The sequence below is a fragment of the Mus caroli genome, unplaced genomic scaffold, assembly GCF_978045245.1.
Source record: "Mus caroli unplaced genomic scaffold, Mus_caroli_1 scaffold_6, whole genome shotgun sequence".
Classification (NCBI taxonomy): domain Eukaryota; kingdom Metazoa; phylum Chordata; class Mammalia; order Rodentia; family Muridae; genus Mus; species Mus caroli.
This window is the reverse complement of record NW_028227261.1, coordinates 99,816,254-99,830,835: the sequence shown is the minus strand read 5'-3', so window position 1 is coordinate 99,830,835 and position 14,582 is coordinate 99,816,254. Positions and strand designations below refer to the sequence as shown.

At 44.1% G+C, this 14,582-nt stretch overlaps 1 pseudogene; it reads left to right on the top strand.

The window, feature by feature from the left end:
- Nucleotides 1-2,489: 2,489 nt before the first annotated feature.
- On the top strand, nt 2,490-6,236 carry LOC110293747 (targeting protein for Xklp2-like; annotated as a pseudogene).
- Nucleotides 6,237-14,582: the final 8,346 nt, after the last annotated feature.

Genomic DNA, 14,582 nt, shown 5'->3' with positions numbered 1-14,582 from the left:
GAGTTATAGGCAGTTGGGAGCTGCATCATATGGATGCTCTCAAGAGCAACATGTACTAAATCTTAGCCTCAAAGCCATGTCTTTAGTCCCTGTCTACAGGTTCTAAATATTGCCCTTTCCTCCATCCAAAGGTTAAAGGACATTATTACAATAGTTCTCTATTCACAACTCTGCCTGTACAGAAGAGGACATACAAAGATGAATAATATATCACGGCATGATAAATTGAATAAAGAGCAAATCATTTTTGAAACACACAGGAAAAGAATGGAGTTGGGGGCTATGAAGGTAAGAGTTCTTGCTGCTACTGTAGAGGACTGGAGTCTGGTTCCAGCACTCAGAGGAACCCATTTCAGCTCCAGAGAAGCCAATACCTGGCTTCTGTGGGTACCTGAAAGTACATGTGCATGTACACACACAAACAAACACACACACACATACACACACACACACACACACCCTTGCACATACACACAAAGCTTTAAAGAGAGAGAGAGAGAAGCAGAGGGCAAGGATGTGGCCAAGAACTTAAGAGCACTTGCTGCTCTTCCAGGGGACCTGAGTTCAATTCCCACCACCCACATGGCAACTCACATCCACCTGTATTTCTAGCTCCAAAGAACCAAACAACTTCTTTTTCCTTCTCAGGACCCAAACATAAGTGTGGTGGACAGGAGAAACACCTGTGAAAATATGGTCGAAATATTTCTTTAATTTAGAGACAGAGAAATTATAGTTGATTTGGAGGGAAAAGCTCCATTAGCCAATGCCGTGTACCCAGTCCTCTGAATGACACACGGTAAATCCACAGGCCATTCTTAAAGTCCCCGCAGTCAGTGTTAAAAAGAAAATGAGAATTACTTTTGGAAGCTTTCCTATGGCCACAAAATAAGACCAAGTCACTCTTTTCTTTAAAGAGTCTTATTGAGCTAGGCATGGTAGCTCACACCTTCAATCCCAGCACTGAGGAGGTAGAGGCAGGTAGATCTCCATGAGTTCAAGACCAACCTGGTCTAGTAAGTTCCAGTTCATAGTAAGATCCCATCTCAAAAAGAAGAGAGAAGGGGAAAAGGGAAGTAAGGGAGGGACAGAGGGAGGGAGGGAGGGAGGGAGGGAGGGAGGGAGGGAGGGAGGGAGGGAGGGAGGGAGGGAGGGAGGGAGGGAGGGAAGGAAGGGAGGGAAAGAAAAACAAAGTATGTCAGGTAGTGATAATATCCCCAACAGAGTTCTCAAACCATGTTAATGGTAAGTGGACTCTTCAGTGTAGAGCAAGTTCATGTTACCAGCAGCAATTTGATCAAAATTAGTTAATGTGGTGAAAGGGAGGCATTACAATCACATAATATGTGCATAAGAAAAGCATTTAAAGCATAAGTAATGTTTTTATCAGTTATGTTTTCATATATACACATATGCACAGAGAGACATGACAACTATCACCAGTTTGAAATGACTTTCAAGTGCACTTGCCAAGAGAAACTAGCAACATCACAACAGATTTATGTCAATTGTTCCATAGGATTATGTACAATAAGTAAATTTAAAACTGATTGCTCTATCAAAAATGGTTAGAACTGGTTTTATTTATGGATCGATTGATTGATTGATTGGTTGGTTGATTGACTGATTGACAGATTTCTTAAGTTACATTTTTATTCGTTTTGTGGAAGAGGGGTACATGGCCCATATGTGGAGATCAGAGGACAACTTGTAGGTGTTCATTCTCTCCTCCCATCATGTGGATGCTAAGGATGAACTCAAATCATCAGGCTTAGTGGCAAGTGTCTTTACCATCTGAGACATCCCCAACCCTTATTGACACACCCAGAGATGTGCTTCCACAGTGATTCTAAACCCAGTCACACTGACATTTTCCTAAGGTATTACTCTCCTAATTTAGGAGGGGAGTAAACCTGTCAGAGTTCTACCACAAGCGAAAAAGTTGTTTTTTCTTAAGTAGTCTAGGTCGGATGAACACAAACTTGTTCACTGCAGGACAAAATGTTGTACCCTCTTATTTCAAACCATGTGCTCAGTTTTTTTCTCTATAAGTTCCCTTTTGCTCTGACTAAAAACAAAACAAAAACAAAAAATCAAAATCTCGGGCTGAATGTGGTTGCCTGGCTCCCTGTGAGCGCCCTAGGCTTCAGAATCTTCAGAATGCAGACGGCGCCTCACAAAACTGTATTTCAGGATTGGTGCCTTCAATCAGGTGTCTGAGTTCAAAGTTTCAACTGGACCAATTGAGTCCTGTAGTTGTCATGAAGCACTGGACTCGTAGAGTTGATACAAGCTGAAGCTGGGTAAGAAGTGTGAAGGTTCTCCAAGAGAAGTGTCAAGACTGAAAGAATTCAAGAGACTTGAGAATGTGATTGTGGCTTTGACACAAGGTTGTAAGAGGTAGACTCAAGAGACAAATTTACTATAGGTCAGAAGAGGAGAGTATTAGAAGCCTGGAAAAGCTTGTTCTTCTGCACTAAGTAGAGACAATGTCACAAGACCCAAAGGCTTATTCTTTCAATGCCCCTACCAGCTTTATGAATTTTTCATCTTTGGATGATGAAGAGGATACTGAAAATATAGACTCATGTTTTAATGAGAAGGCCAACTTGGATAACAACTTGGGAACAACTTTCTTTGGCAGAGTAGAATAGGAGAGTTTTCAGGGAAAGACTTCCTTGAGAAAAGCCAAACTTCAACAAGGCTGTGTCACACCATTGAAGGCAGTTGACAACACTTACTACAAAGAGACAGAAAAGGAAAATCTTCAGGAACAATCTAGCCCATGAAATGATTGTTCTTCCCTGAACGCTAAGAGAGCTGTATCAGGAAATATTCCTGTCCAACCTCAGAGAAGATCTGTTAGACTCTCTACTCAGAAGGAGCAGGAGGAGAAAAACCATGTCGCCTTTGTTGAAATGAAAGACAAGAGATGCACTGCTCCCGCTGCTGATTGTCCCCCCAACAAAAGAATGAAAGTTTCTCATAAAAAGAAACCAGAGGAAGAGGAAGAAGGCAGTGCTTCAGCTACTTCAAGAAAGGATGAAAGAGAAACCCTGGAGAAAGCCGAGGGTAAACACACTGTGCCTGGTAGGCCACCTGCAATGGAGAAGGTTCTTTTTCTTTTTTAATTTTTAATATTTTTTATTACGTATTTTCCTCAATTACATTTCCAATGCTATCCCAAAAGTCCCCCATACTTCCCCCACTTCCCTACCCACCCATTCCCATTCTTTTGGCCCTGGCATTCCCCTGTATTGGGGCATATAAAGTTTGCAAGTCCAATGGGCCTCTCTTTCCAGTGATGGCCGACTAGGCCATCTTTTGATACATATCCAGCTAGAGACAAGAGCTCCGGGGTATTGGTTAGTTCATCATGTTGTTCCCCCTACAGGGTTGCAGATCCCTTTAACTCCTTGGGTACTTTCTCTCGCTTCTCCATTGGGAGCCCCGTGATCCATCCAATAGCTGACTGTGAGCATCCACTTCTGTGTATGCTAGGCCCCAGCATCGTCTCACAAGAGACAGCTATATCTGGGTCCTTTCAGCAAAATCTTGCTAGTGTATGCAATGATGTCAGCGTTTGGAAGCTGATTATGGGATGGATCCCTGGATATGGCAGTCTCTAGATGGTCCATCCTTTCATCACAGCTCCAAACTTTGTCTCTGTAACTCCTTCCATGGGTGTTTTGTTCCCAATTCTAAGAAGGGGCATAGTGTCCACACTTTGGTCTTCATTCTTCTTGAGCCTCATGCGTTTAGCAAATTGTATCTTATATCTTGGGTATCCTAAGTTTTGAGCTAATATCCACTTATCAGTGAATACATATTGTGTGAGTTCCTTTGTGATTGTGTTACCTCACTCAAGATGATGCCCTCCAGGTCCATCCATTTGGCTAGGAATTTCATAAATTCATTCTTTTTAATAGCTGAGTAGTACTCCATTGTGTAAATGTACCATAATTTCTGTATCCATTCCTCTGTTGAGGGGCATCTGGGTTCTTTCCAGCTTCTGGCTATTATAAATAAGGTTGCTATGAACATAGTGGAGCATGTGTCCTTCTTACCGGTTGGGACATCTTCTGGATATATGCCCAGGAGAGGTATTGCTGGATCCTCCTGTAGTACTATGTCCAATTTTCTGAGGAACCGCCAGACTGATTTCCAGAGTGGTTGTACAAGCTTGCAATCCCACCAACAATGGAGGAGTGTTCCTCTTTCTCCACATCCTCGCCAGCATCTGCTGTCACCTGAATTTTTGATCTTAGCCATTCTGACTGGTGTGAGGTGGAATCTCAGGGTTGTTTTGATTTGCATTTCCCTGATGATTAAGGATGTTGAACATTTTTTTCAGGTGCTTCTCTGCCGTTCGGTATTCCTCAGGTGAGAATTCTTTGTTCAGTTCTGAGCCCCATTTTTTCATGGGGTTATTTGATTTTCTGGAGTCTACCTTCTTGAGTTCTTTATATATATTGGATATTAGTCCCTTATCTGATTTAGGATAGGTAAAGATCCTTTCCCAATCTGTTGGTGGTTTTTTTGTCTTATTAATGGTGTCTTTTGCCTTGCAGAAGCTTTGCAGTTTCATGAGGTCCCATGGAGAAGGTTCTTAAGAGAACTGATGAGCAAGAGAGAGAAAAGGCTGAGAATGCAGCAGGAAGTGGTGGAGATGCGGAGGAAGAACGAAGAGTTTAAGAAGATCGCTCTCACAGGGCCAGGGCAAGCTGTGAAGAAATCCACGAGCTAGGTTACCAAAACAGGTGACTTTCACTTCCTCACAGATGAGCAAATCAAACAACAGTGCAAGAACCAGGAAGAGTATAAGGAAGTGAACTTCATGTCTGAACTTTGAAAGCATTCTTCCACCCCTGCCTGAGGGACCAGAGGATGGACTATCATTAAGCCTTTCAATCTGTCCAAAGGAAAGAAAAGAACATTTGATGAAGCAGCTGCTACGTATGTGCCCATTGCACAGCAGGTTGAAGCCTTCCACAATCAAACCCCTAACAGATACCATCTGAGGTTCAAGAAAGGCAAGAGCTTGTTACCCTCCAAATCTGTGAACAAGACCCCCAGACCAAACAAGACCATAGTGCAGACCAAATATCGTACAAGGGCTGTGACCTGCAAAAGTGCAGCAGAGCAGGAGGCCGAGGAGCTTGAGAAACTGCAACAATACAAGAATCAAAGCATGGGAACTTGAGCCCAGAAGTTTTGAAAGTTGCCCCATCTTGCCCAAGAGACCTGCTGTTAAGCCTCCTACTCAGCCTCTTGGTTTTGATTTGGAAATTGAGAAATGAATTCATGAGTGAGAGTCAAAAAATAAAACAAAACAAAACAAAACAGAAGATGAACAGTTTGAATTTCATTCTAGACCTTGCGATACTAAGATCTTGGAAGACATTGTGTGTGTTCCTGAAAAGAAGGTAATTCCAGTTACTGTCCCTAAGACGACAGTTTTTGCATTGAACAGGATCTGAGTGCCCATGAAAGAAGACGAGGAAGAGGAAAAACCAGTAGTGATAAAAGCTCAAACTGTGCCACATTATGTGGTACCTGATGAGCCCCACATCCCAGAGGACAGCAATGTGGAGGTGTGCCCTTTCTCCTTTGATACCCGGGACAAAGACTGCCAGTTGCGGAAGGAGAAAAGAAAAGAAAAGAAATGCAGAAAGGGGAGGTACCCAAGTTCAAGGCACTTCCATTTTGACACCATTATCCTGCCAGAGAAAAAGATCAAGGATGTGACTCAAGCTGCGCCGTTCTCCCTGGAGACTGACAAGAGAGGTCCCCACAAGGCTGAGATATGGAAGCACCAGGAGGAAGACCAGAAGCAGCAGAAGGAAGCAGCTTGCTTCAAGGCTCATCCAGACACTGTCATCTACCACGTGCCAAAGAAAGAGAAAAAAATAAATAAATAAAAATAAATCAGTTGCTGAGAACCCTTCTGGTTCTCTAGTTCAGGAACCTTTTCAGCTGGCCACCAAGAAGAGAGCCAAAGAGCGGGGAGGAGCTGGAGAAGAAAATGGCTGAAATGGCGGCCTGGAAACCGCAGCAGTTGGAGGAAGTCAGGCAGCAGGAAGAGGAGCCGCAGAAGGAGGAGCTAGCCAGGCTCTGGAAAGAACTGCTGCACGAAGCAAATCCAATATGCAAGTACTCCTCGGCTGTAGAGGTGAAATCCAGCGAGCTGCCTCTGACTGCCGGTGTTTCCTAAGTTCTCCCCTCGGTTCCAGTAGAAGCTGCATCTACATCACAAGCATGAAGAACACATCTTCAGACTCACCCACCGTGTGTGGAAACACACCTGACAACTGTGGTAGCCAGGTGTTTTGAAGATCACTTTACACAGAAACTTTGAAGTTAATAAGACACCACTCATTTAGACTTTCATCAGACTTCTTGTAGCTATTTCCTTCAGACATCAGTTGGTCTTAACTCTGGCTAGGATTTCAAGTATTCATTTAAGCATAGTCTATTTCTCACCTAATCTCCCCCTACTCTCCATTTATATGTGAATTTTAAGCATAAAATAAAGGAAGTCAAGTCCTGGGCTGTGGTTTCAGTCACAGTGTGAGAAAAAAATATTGTATTTCAGAAGGTGAGCCCCTCAATCGGCACACCCCTTTATTTGGATTGAAGTAGGAGGGCTGCCGCAGAGAAGTGTCCTGCATATGTATTTAACTTCCTCCTGGGGTGCTATTCCCCGACTCACCTTGGTCTTTCCGTACTAACCTAAAAGAACGCCCCTATAATGCCTGCCATTTTCAAAGCTGCATAGCATTCACCTGTGCTGTGGCTGGAACCACGATGACGACACCTCCCATACCTTCCACAGGTGCTGCTAGAACATTTAGAGTCCTGGAGTCATCAAAGCAGCATTTGGTTTCCACAGTGTTCATGAGACAAACTTACCCCATCCCTAGGCAGAAGTGGGAGCAAGCCTGGTCTCTATAATTAGAAGTATTGTTATGACATCTGTAATGAGATTATGTTTATGATCACTTATGGCTATCTTTGTCTCCAGCATTTCAATGTGAATCTTCTCAAAAAGGCTACTGGTGCAGGGGAGAACCCTGAACAGCAGAGGCTATGAATGAAGAAGGCTTTCCTCATCTACAACACTCAAGGTAGCCGTGGTTGAGGTTCAGAATGGGCTCCCATCTAAGAGAAGCTCCTCTCCATGCAGAGTCCAGGCGAGTGTGCTCTCTCGGGCTTTCAGCTAAGCCCAGCCATTTGGGGATCTTATAGAGAGCTTAGATTTGACTCACACTGTGTACTGGCTATTTTTGTGTCAACTTGACACAGCTGGAGTTATCACAGAGAAAGGAGCTTCAGTTGAGGAAATGCCTCCATGAGATCCAACTGTAAGGCATTTTCTCAGTTAGTGATCAAGGGGGAAAGGCCCCTTGTGGGTGGGACCATCTTGGGTTCTATAAGAGAGCAGGCTGAGCAAGCCAGGGGAGGCAAGCCAGTAAAGAACATCCCTCCATGGCCTCTGCATCAGCTCCTGCTCCCTGACCTGTTTGAGTTCCAGTCCTGACTTCCTTTGGTGATGAACAGCAACGCAGCATGGAAGTGTAAGCTGAATAAACCCTTTCCTCCCCAACTTGCTTCTTGGTCATGATGTTTGTGCAGGAATAGAAACCCTGACTAAGACACACTGTCATTCTTGACCTTATCTACTGATTAACACACACAAGCCCTCATGCTCATTTCCTTATATAATGCTCAGACACATTCTGGGTAGGAAGCCATATCTTTCCACACGGAAGCTCAATCGACTCACAGTCTTTTCCAGAGCACCCTCTGGAGCTGTGAAATCACGGAAAGCATAGGATGAACCCAGATCCCATGACTGCATTAGTCATAGGGCAGGGTTCAAAAGCAGCCTCAAGGAGCCCTAAGAGGAAACATCGCCAGGTGCGCTGGTGCACATCTGTAACACTGGCACCGAGGGGAGACCACAGCAGGAGGAACATGAGCTAAAGCCCTACGCTACACAAAATGAGACAGAGCCAAAAAGCTAAGGCTGGATTGTGTGCCCAGCATTCAATAGGCTCTGGCTTCAACCATCTGCACACCAAAATAAATAAATCAAGAAACAAATACAAATCAAAGGTAGAATGCTACCCAGAGCAAACACATCACCGAAGATATGGTGACAGGGATGTGGACATCCATTCATACAGTGACTACGATGAACAGCCTTGGCAGTCATGTCTTAATGGCCAAATGACCTTCGTTCCACCTATTTCACAGTAGAAGTTGAATATCTTCTGGATTCGAAACTCTACTGGCAAAGAAAGACCATGTCACAAAAAGGACAAAGAAAGTCAGAGTCTCAAAAGGAAACAAGGATACTCACAGTGTTCGCGTGCTCAGGCTAACATAACAAATTACTACAAGGTAGATGGCTAAAAACAATAAACACCCAAAGTCCAAAATAAAGATGATGTTGGCTCTCTCTCTCTCTCTCTCTCTCTCTCTCTCTCTCTCTCTCTCTCGTCTCTCTCTTTCTGACTTGCCTTAGCCTATGGTAGCTATCTGCAATCTCTGGTGTTCCTTACAGTCATATCCCTGCAATCTCTGCCTTTCTATCCATACGACATTTTTTTCCTCTGTGTGTCTTAAGAACCCCAGTCATTGGATGGAGTCCATCCCAATACAAAATGACTCTTTCTTCACTAATTATATTAGCAGGGTCCTGTATTCAAATATCACATCCAGAATTCCCTGATGGACATGAATTGTGGGGGTGGGGTTCATATACCGTTCAAGCCGGTACAAATATATTATCTAAATTCAACAAATGCCAGATGGAAACATAATGGGGGTGATACAGCCCATAAATTGAGACCTAACTTAAATGAGTGTCTAGAGAGTCGAGTTCAGAATCCAGGAAGATGACAGCATGGTGAGGACTGAAGCAAAGTCACTTGGAAGAGAACAACTTCACCTTGTCTCCCCAGAGGCACGCATCAGTAACTCATAAGCTCCTTATAAACTAGTTCTGCGTTTGCCGGTCATGTCCTTAGACTAACCCTCTAGAAAGCTTTTCTTAAAATCTCTGTCCAAATGAGTTACTGCTTCCTCTCTACTGCTTCTGCCCAGTTTCCTCCTTCATTGACCCTAACCCTCACCACCCCTATTAAATTCTGTAAAGTGAGATCCAGAAGTAGAAAAACTACAACTCCAAATGAAGTGACAACTCAAAGGATACAGAGCCTACTCAGTCTGTTCCCATCACAGTGCAGGGCACACACTTCCAGCCTTTAGAGCCTCGTGGCTGCCCTACACTTCTGCCTCCTGCCATCTCTGGGGAGGTAAATGAAGATGGGGGTTGTATTTACTACTGTGGCATAAATGCCACTAGAGCATGGAAGAATGGTCTGTCACAGTGAATGCCCACAGGGCTTCCAAAGGTCCTTGAGCTCACTCATAACTCAACATCTTCAAGGTACCTTCCTCCAACCTTTCTTCCATCCCAAGAGAAAAATCAGACCAGCTGGGAGTATTTGCACCAATACAAATCCACCCCATAGCCAGCATCCTTTCAGTCCCTGAGGATTCTTCCTAAGGGCTTTCCAGTGCACCCCTCACAGGGCAGGCAGTGTGCTAAACCAGCTGTTTAACAAGAGAGGCTCCCTGTCCCCAGAGACCTGGGACAGGCTCCTGAGATGTGTAATATGTCTCCATTAGCCAAGCAGCCAGTTGTGGGTGTGCTTTCTAGTCCTATAGTCCAGTGTTCATTAACTGCCCGTCTGCCAGAGTCTTGGAACACCAGCGTTTAGAAAGGAGAAAAGGAAAGCATTTCCCTGAAGTCTGCCTTCCCTGTCCCCTCCATAAACAGGGAGACCTAGCTTGATACACGCAAGAGAGTTGAGCAAGCAGGATCAGGCGTGGCTGTAGAAAAAGAAGTGGAGACAGAAAAGGGCAGGCACCCAAGTCCCTGTGTCCAGGGGGGTAAGAGAAAGAAGCCATGGCAGTTGATAAGAGCTGGGGCAAGAACATACATGTTTCAAATTCTGCAATTACTACTTAGTCAATATCTGTCCTGGGACAGCTTCCAGAAGTTCTTACTCCTAAGAGGTTGTAAAAGGACCTCCAAAGTATCTAAGGACAGAATGCATAATGTTGGTGAAGCTCTCAGCACAGAGCCTGGCTCAAGGTAAACTATAACTAATGTTCTGTGCAGGTTGATTTCTGTCCCTAAGAAAGGACAGAAGCTGGGCTGGTGGACAGTGCTCTCCTGATCAAAGGTATCCTCATCCACAAAGAATCCCACCTCCCAAGTTCTGGGTTCTTCCAGGTGGAATCATGTTCATATTGACTGGTGTTAGGTCACGGCCTTCAACATCCAGTACGGTAGCTACTAGCTACATGTTGCTATCAAGCTGATTCATGTCGAGATGTAAAATCCAATTTAGGTTTCTAAGAGTTAGTACCAAAAAAAAGTGAGCAAATTGTCTTTTATATTATATGCCTGTTAAAAGAATAATGCAGTTAGTTGGCTCTTGGTGTTCATGTGCTCTTTATCGGTGGATTCTGACACAGTCACCTCCTGGACCTTAGACCTGTCTGGCAGTCCAGGCTCATGCCCCTGTCATTCCTGTGGCCGCCACCACAGCCACCACCTATCTGCTGCCACCCACTGCTGCCACCACCGCTGCTACTGGCATTGGTGCTAGCATGGTAGCAGGCAAGACCTGGACCCAGCTACCTTTCTGCACAGGCTTCCCTTCTGAGAGTTGTAACACTTTGGTCATTTCCAGCTGGACCAGAGACCCACAGAACCCCTGGTTCCTTGGAGGATGGCACAATCTGGCAGAGAGTAAATCTCATTATACACTAACTCTGCTGGCACCTTGATCTTGGACTTCAAATTCCCAGACCCAGGAGAAGTAAATTCCTGTCTTTAGTAAACTACCCAGTCTTGAGTATTTTGTTGTGGAAACACAAAAACCAGGACATGACCACATAAGTTAGGAGAAAATTACAGTCAGGAAACCAAGACAGGCTCCCATGGGGCCTGTGAATACAGTAGCAATGACAGCAATACATCACATACTCACCTCCTGGTATGGTGGGACCCTTACCAAAAGGGCCAAGCCTGTTCAAGACGGGTTCTGTGAGTGACTGGTACTGAACCTGGAAGCTTGTAGACCAACACTGAACTGGCCTGAGTCTGTGAGAACTACAGTATCACCATGTGCGAACCTGCAGATCAACAAGGTAAGATAAGCACCCAAGACCATCACGTGCTCTCTCAACAGAGATAAAGAATCCTGATACTCCCCCAAAGGGATTCTCATGCAGCTCAAGCCCTGGGCTATATGGGAAAGGTGGAGGAGACAGCCAGAACAGAAAGATACCAGAAGAACACTTCCAAAACACTGAGTATGTCTTCAGACTGACCCAGCATCAGCCAATTTCTAACATGGATACAGAACAGTTCTCAGAGAGCTTTATCCCAATGCCATTGGGAAACACAGCAATGGCTAGGACCATATGTGACCTACCATGTCTAAAGAGATTCCCAGAAGTCCCTTCAATCTCTTAGTCCAAAAAGCCTCAGAAATAGGATTAAGTGAAATCTAAGCTGGACAACAAAATCCATCATCCAAAAGTGATTCTCCTCTAAGGGTGTGGGTCCTGTCCCTCAGGGAATGTGTGTGAACAACTTTTGTCAGATAACTTCTCCAGTTTGGAAGCTGGAAGTTTGACATCTGGTCTTACCTCCATGAAGAACTCAGTACACTTGAGTGTGCTGCCATGACCCCATTTTAGGTGGTGCTGGGGATCAAACCCAGGCAGCTCGTTTGCTAGAGCATCCTTCTAACCACTGAGCGACAGCCCCAGCAACAAACCAGTGAATGAAGGAGGTACACACAAGATATAAGATACAAGAGATTGAAAAGGCAAGGTTTCAGAGCTTCTGGGAGCTTGGATTTGAGCTCTACCCCGGGGCTCATACGTATTGTTGTTACGGATGGCATGAAAATAAGTATTTGCAGCTCATTTCTGGGACTCTACATGCATGGTCCTTCTAAACACATGTGTTCTGTTACCAGCTGGGTGAAAGCTACTAACAGGATCCATAGAGACATCCAGTCCTTGAGTGCAAGTTATGCTAATTTATGTTATTGTTTTACTTTGTCTGGGGACATTTTGCTTTTGTTTTGGGCAAGCTCTCCGGTAGCTCTGGTGCCTTTTAATTCACTGTGACCTCCTGATTCTCCTGTCTCCCCTTACCTTTACTGTACACATACTGTGATTATGTCCGCCACAATGCCCAGCTATCACATGTATTTTCAAGGGTTAAGCAGCGATAACAAATCCATATACTTGAGTTACTTCAAGCTCCTGTAACTCCTAGGAACGCAGAAGCTACTCTCTTGAAGACTCAAAGCATCCTGGAATTGTCCATAATCTCTGAGTCTCAGATCCTGGTCTTACTCCTAATCATCCAGCCTGCATCTAAGGTACCAACTAGGTCCTAGATACTTTCCTCATCTCTGTGACCAGACCTCTGAAAGAAATAGTTTAAGAGAGAAAGTTGTTTGGGGGTTTTAGTTCTTTTGAGTTTTGACTTGCAGTTGAAGGGTACAGTCTATCACAGCAGGGACAGGCTGGCTGCACCAAGGTGAATGTTCACACTGCATCTGTAGTCAAGACGGAGAAAGCTAACAGGAAATAGGGCCGAGTTACATGACTTCAAGGCCTGCCCCAGTGACCCACATTCCCCAGCACAGCTCTTCATCCTAAAGATTTCACAATGTTCTAAACAGCACCTCCAGTTGGAGACCAAGCACTCAAATATATGAGTCTATGAGGTGGTATGTCACATTTTAATCACATCATACTACTGTTCTCCTTTCTGACTTTGTAAAGACATGGGAAAGAACAGCACAAAGAATTCTATGATGTAGGGGGAAATTATCTGGGTCATATTATCTACACAATGGGAGTGATAATACCTCTCTAATAGGGTTACTATGGACATAAATTAACAACCCCAGAGTCAAAGGCCTGGCACAGTACCACATCAGCCAACAAAGCATGGGCCCCAGTTGTAAAGTTTCATGTCACTTTAAATGGACCAAACAGTAAAACATGACGTCTTGCTTGCAAGAGGGAGGCATGCATGGAAGTATATTTACTACCAAGAGTCAAAAATAAACTGTGTCTAGGGCTTAGTACAGGAGATTTCTAAAGATCTTCATTGTGCTGGAAGCTTTTGTTACTACGGTTTTGATGTTTCTTCATTTTATGGTACAATGGCAGGATTCTTTATCACCCCCCTCCCTGTTTTCTTTTCAGTCATCAATTGTTTATTCTTGGGACCAAGCTTAGTGGTTATCAATATCAACATCACTTTAAACTACTTTAGGTGCAGCGGTGGCTCAGTGGATAGTGTGTAAGTGTGCAGATAGGATGTGCCCAGCATCTATGTAAATGCCGTGTGAATATGGCAGCATAATTTTAATTTGTATCATTAAATTTCTCATTTTATTTAATATAATATTTTGAGATAGGGCCTCATGTAGCCCAGTCTGGTCTTAAGTCTAGTATACAGCTGAGAGTATCTTTAAACTTCTGTTTCTCCTGTCTTCATCTCCTGCATTCTGGGATTAGAGGAGTATTCCACTGTAACCCATTTAGTACAGTGCAGGGGATCAAACCTAGGGCCTCATGCATTGAGAAATAAGCACTCTACCAACCAACCATCCCCATCCCCATTTTCCTTCCTTCTGTATCAATACTTGGCCCGACTTGCACCTCTCTGTAAGACTCCATCCACAGGTTAAAGAAACACACACAAATCTGCTGCATTATCCTTTGTCATTTAGGATTAGATACCCAGGATGCCTTACAGTGAAAAGGCTACCTGCTGTACCCTCTTGCTGTCCTCCTGCTGGGTCTCTTCCCTTCTCCCTGGCTTCCTTAGCTTCAGCTGTACCTTCTTGACCACAAAGCATGCTTAGACTCATTTCTCAAGGACTGCTTTTTTCAGGTCTGTGTTAAAATATCTCAGAACCCTACCTTGGCCATACATAAAATTACAACCCTGACACTCCAACTTTTGTGTGCCAGGACACACAGACACATATGCCCTTACTGAGACCATGAGAGGAAGAGTTTGCCCATTTTGCATCCGAGGCAGTTTCTGAACTATGCAAGGGACTTTAGATGTAAGCATTAAAACAGTTATGGAACATCATCATCACCACCACCATCATCATTAACATTGTGGTAGTATTTCCCAGTGCTGTCAGATCATGTCTACATCTCTCAAGTGTACTACCCAATACTTGAACCCATTTGGATCTCCTAGCGAACACTGTTCAGGCCTTGTTCTGAGGTGATATACATGTATAGTAAGACGTAGGAATGACACTACCATCAGGAAAACTGACAGCATGATAATAACAATAATGGTATTTGCCATGATAATAACAATAATGGTATTTGCCATTATTGTTATTGAAGTCTGTATGCATCAAGCGCTAATGTATTTACCAAGAGATCAGTTGTTGCTACTATCGTTTTGCTGTGAATGGGTTGAAGGGTAGAGTTTCTCC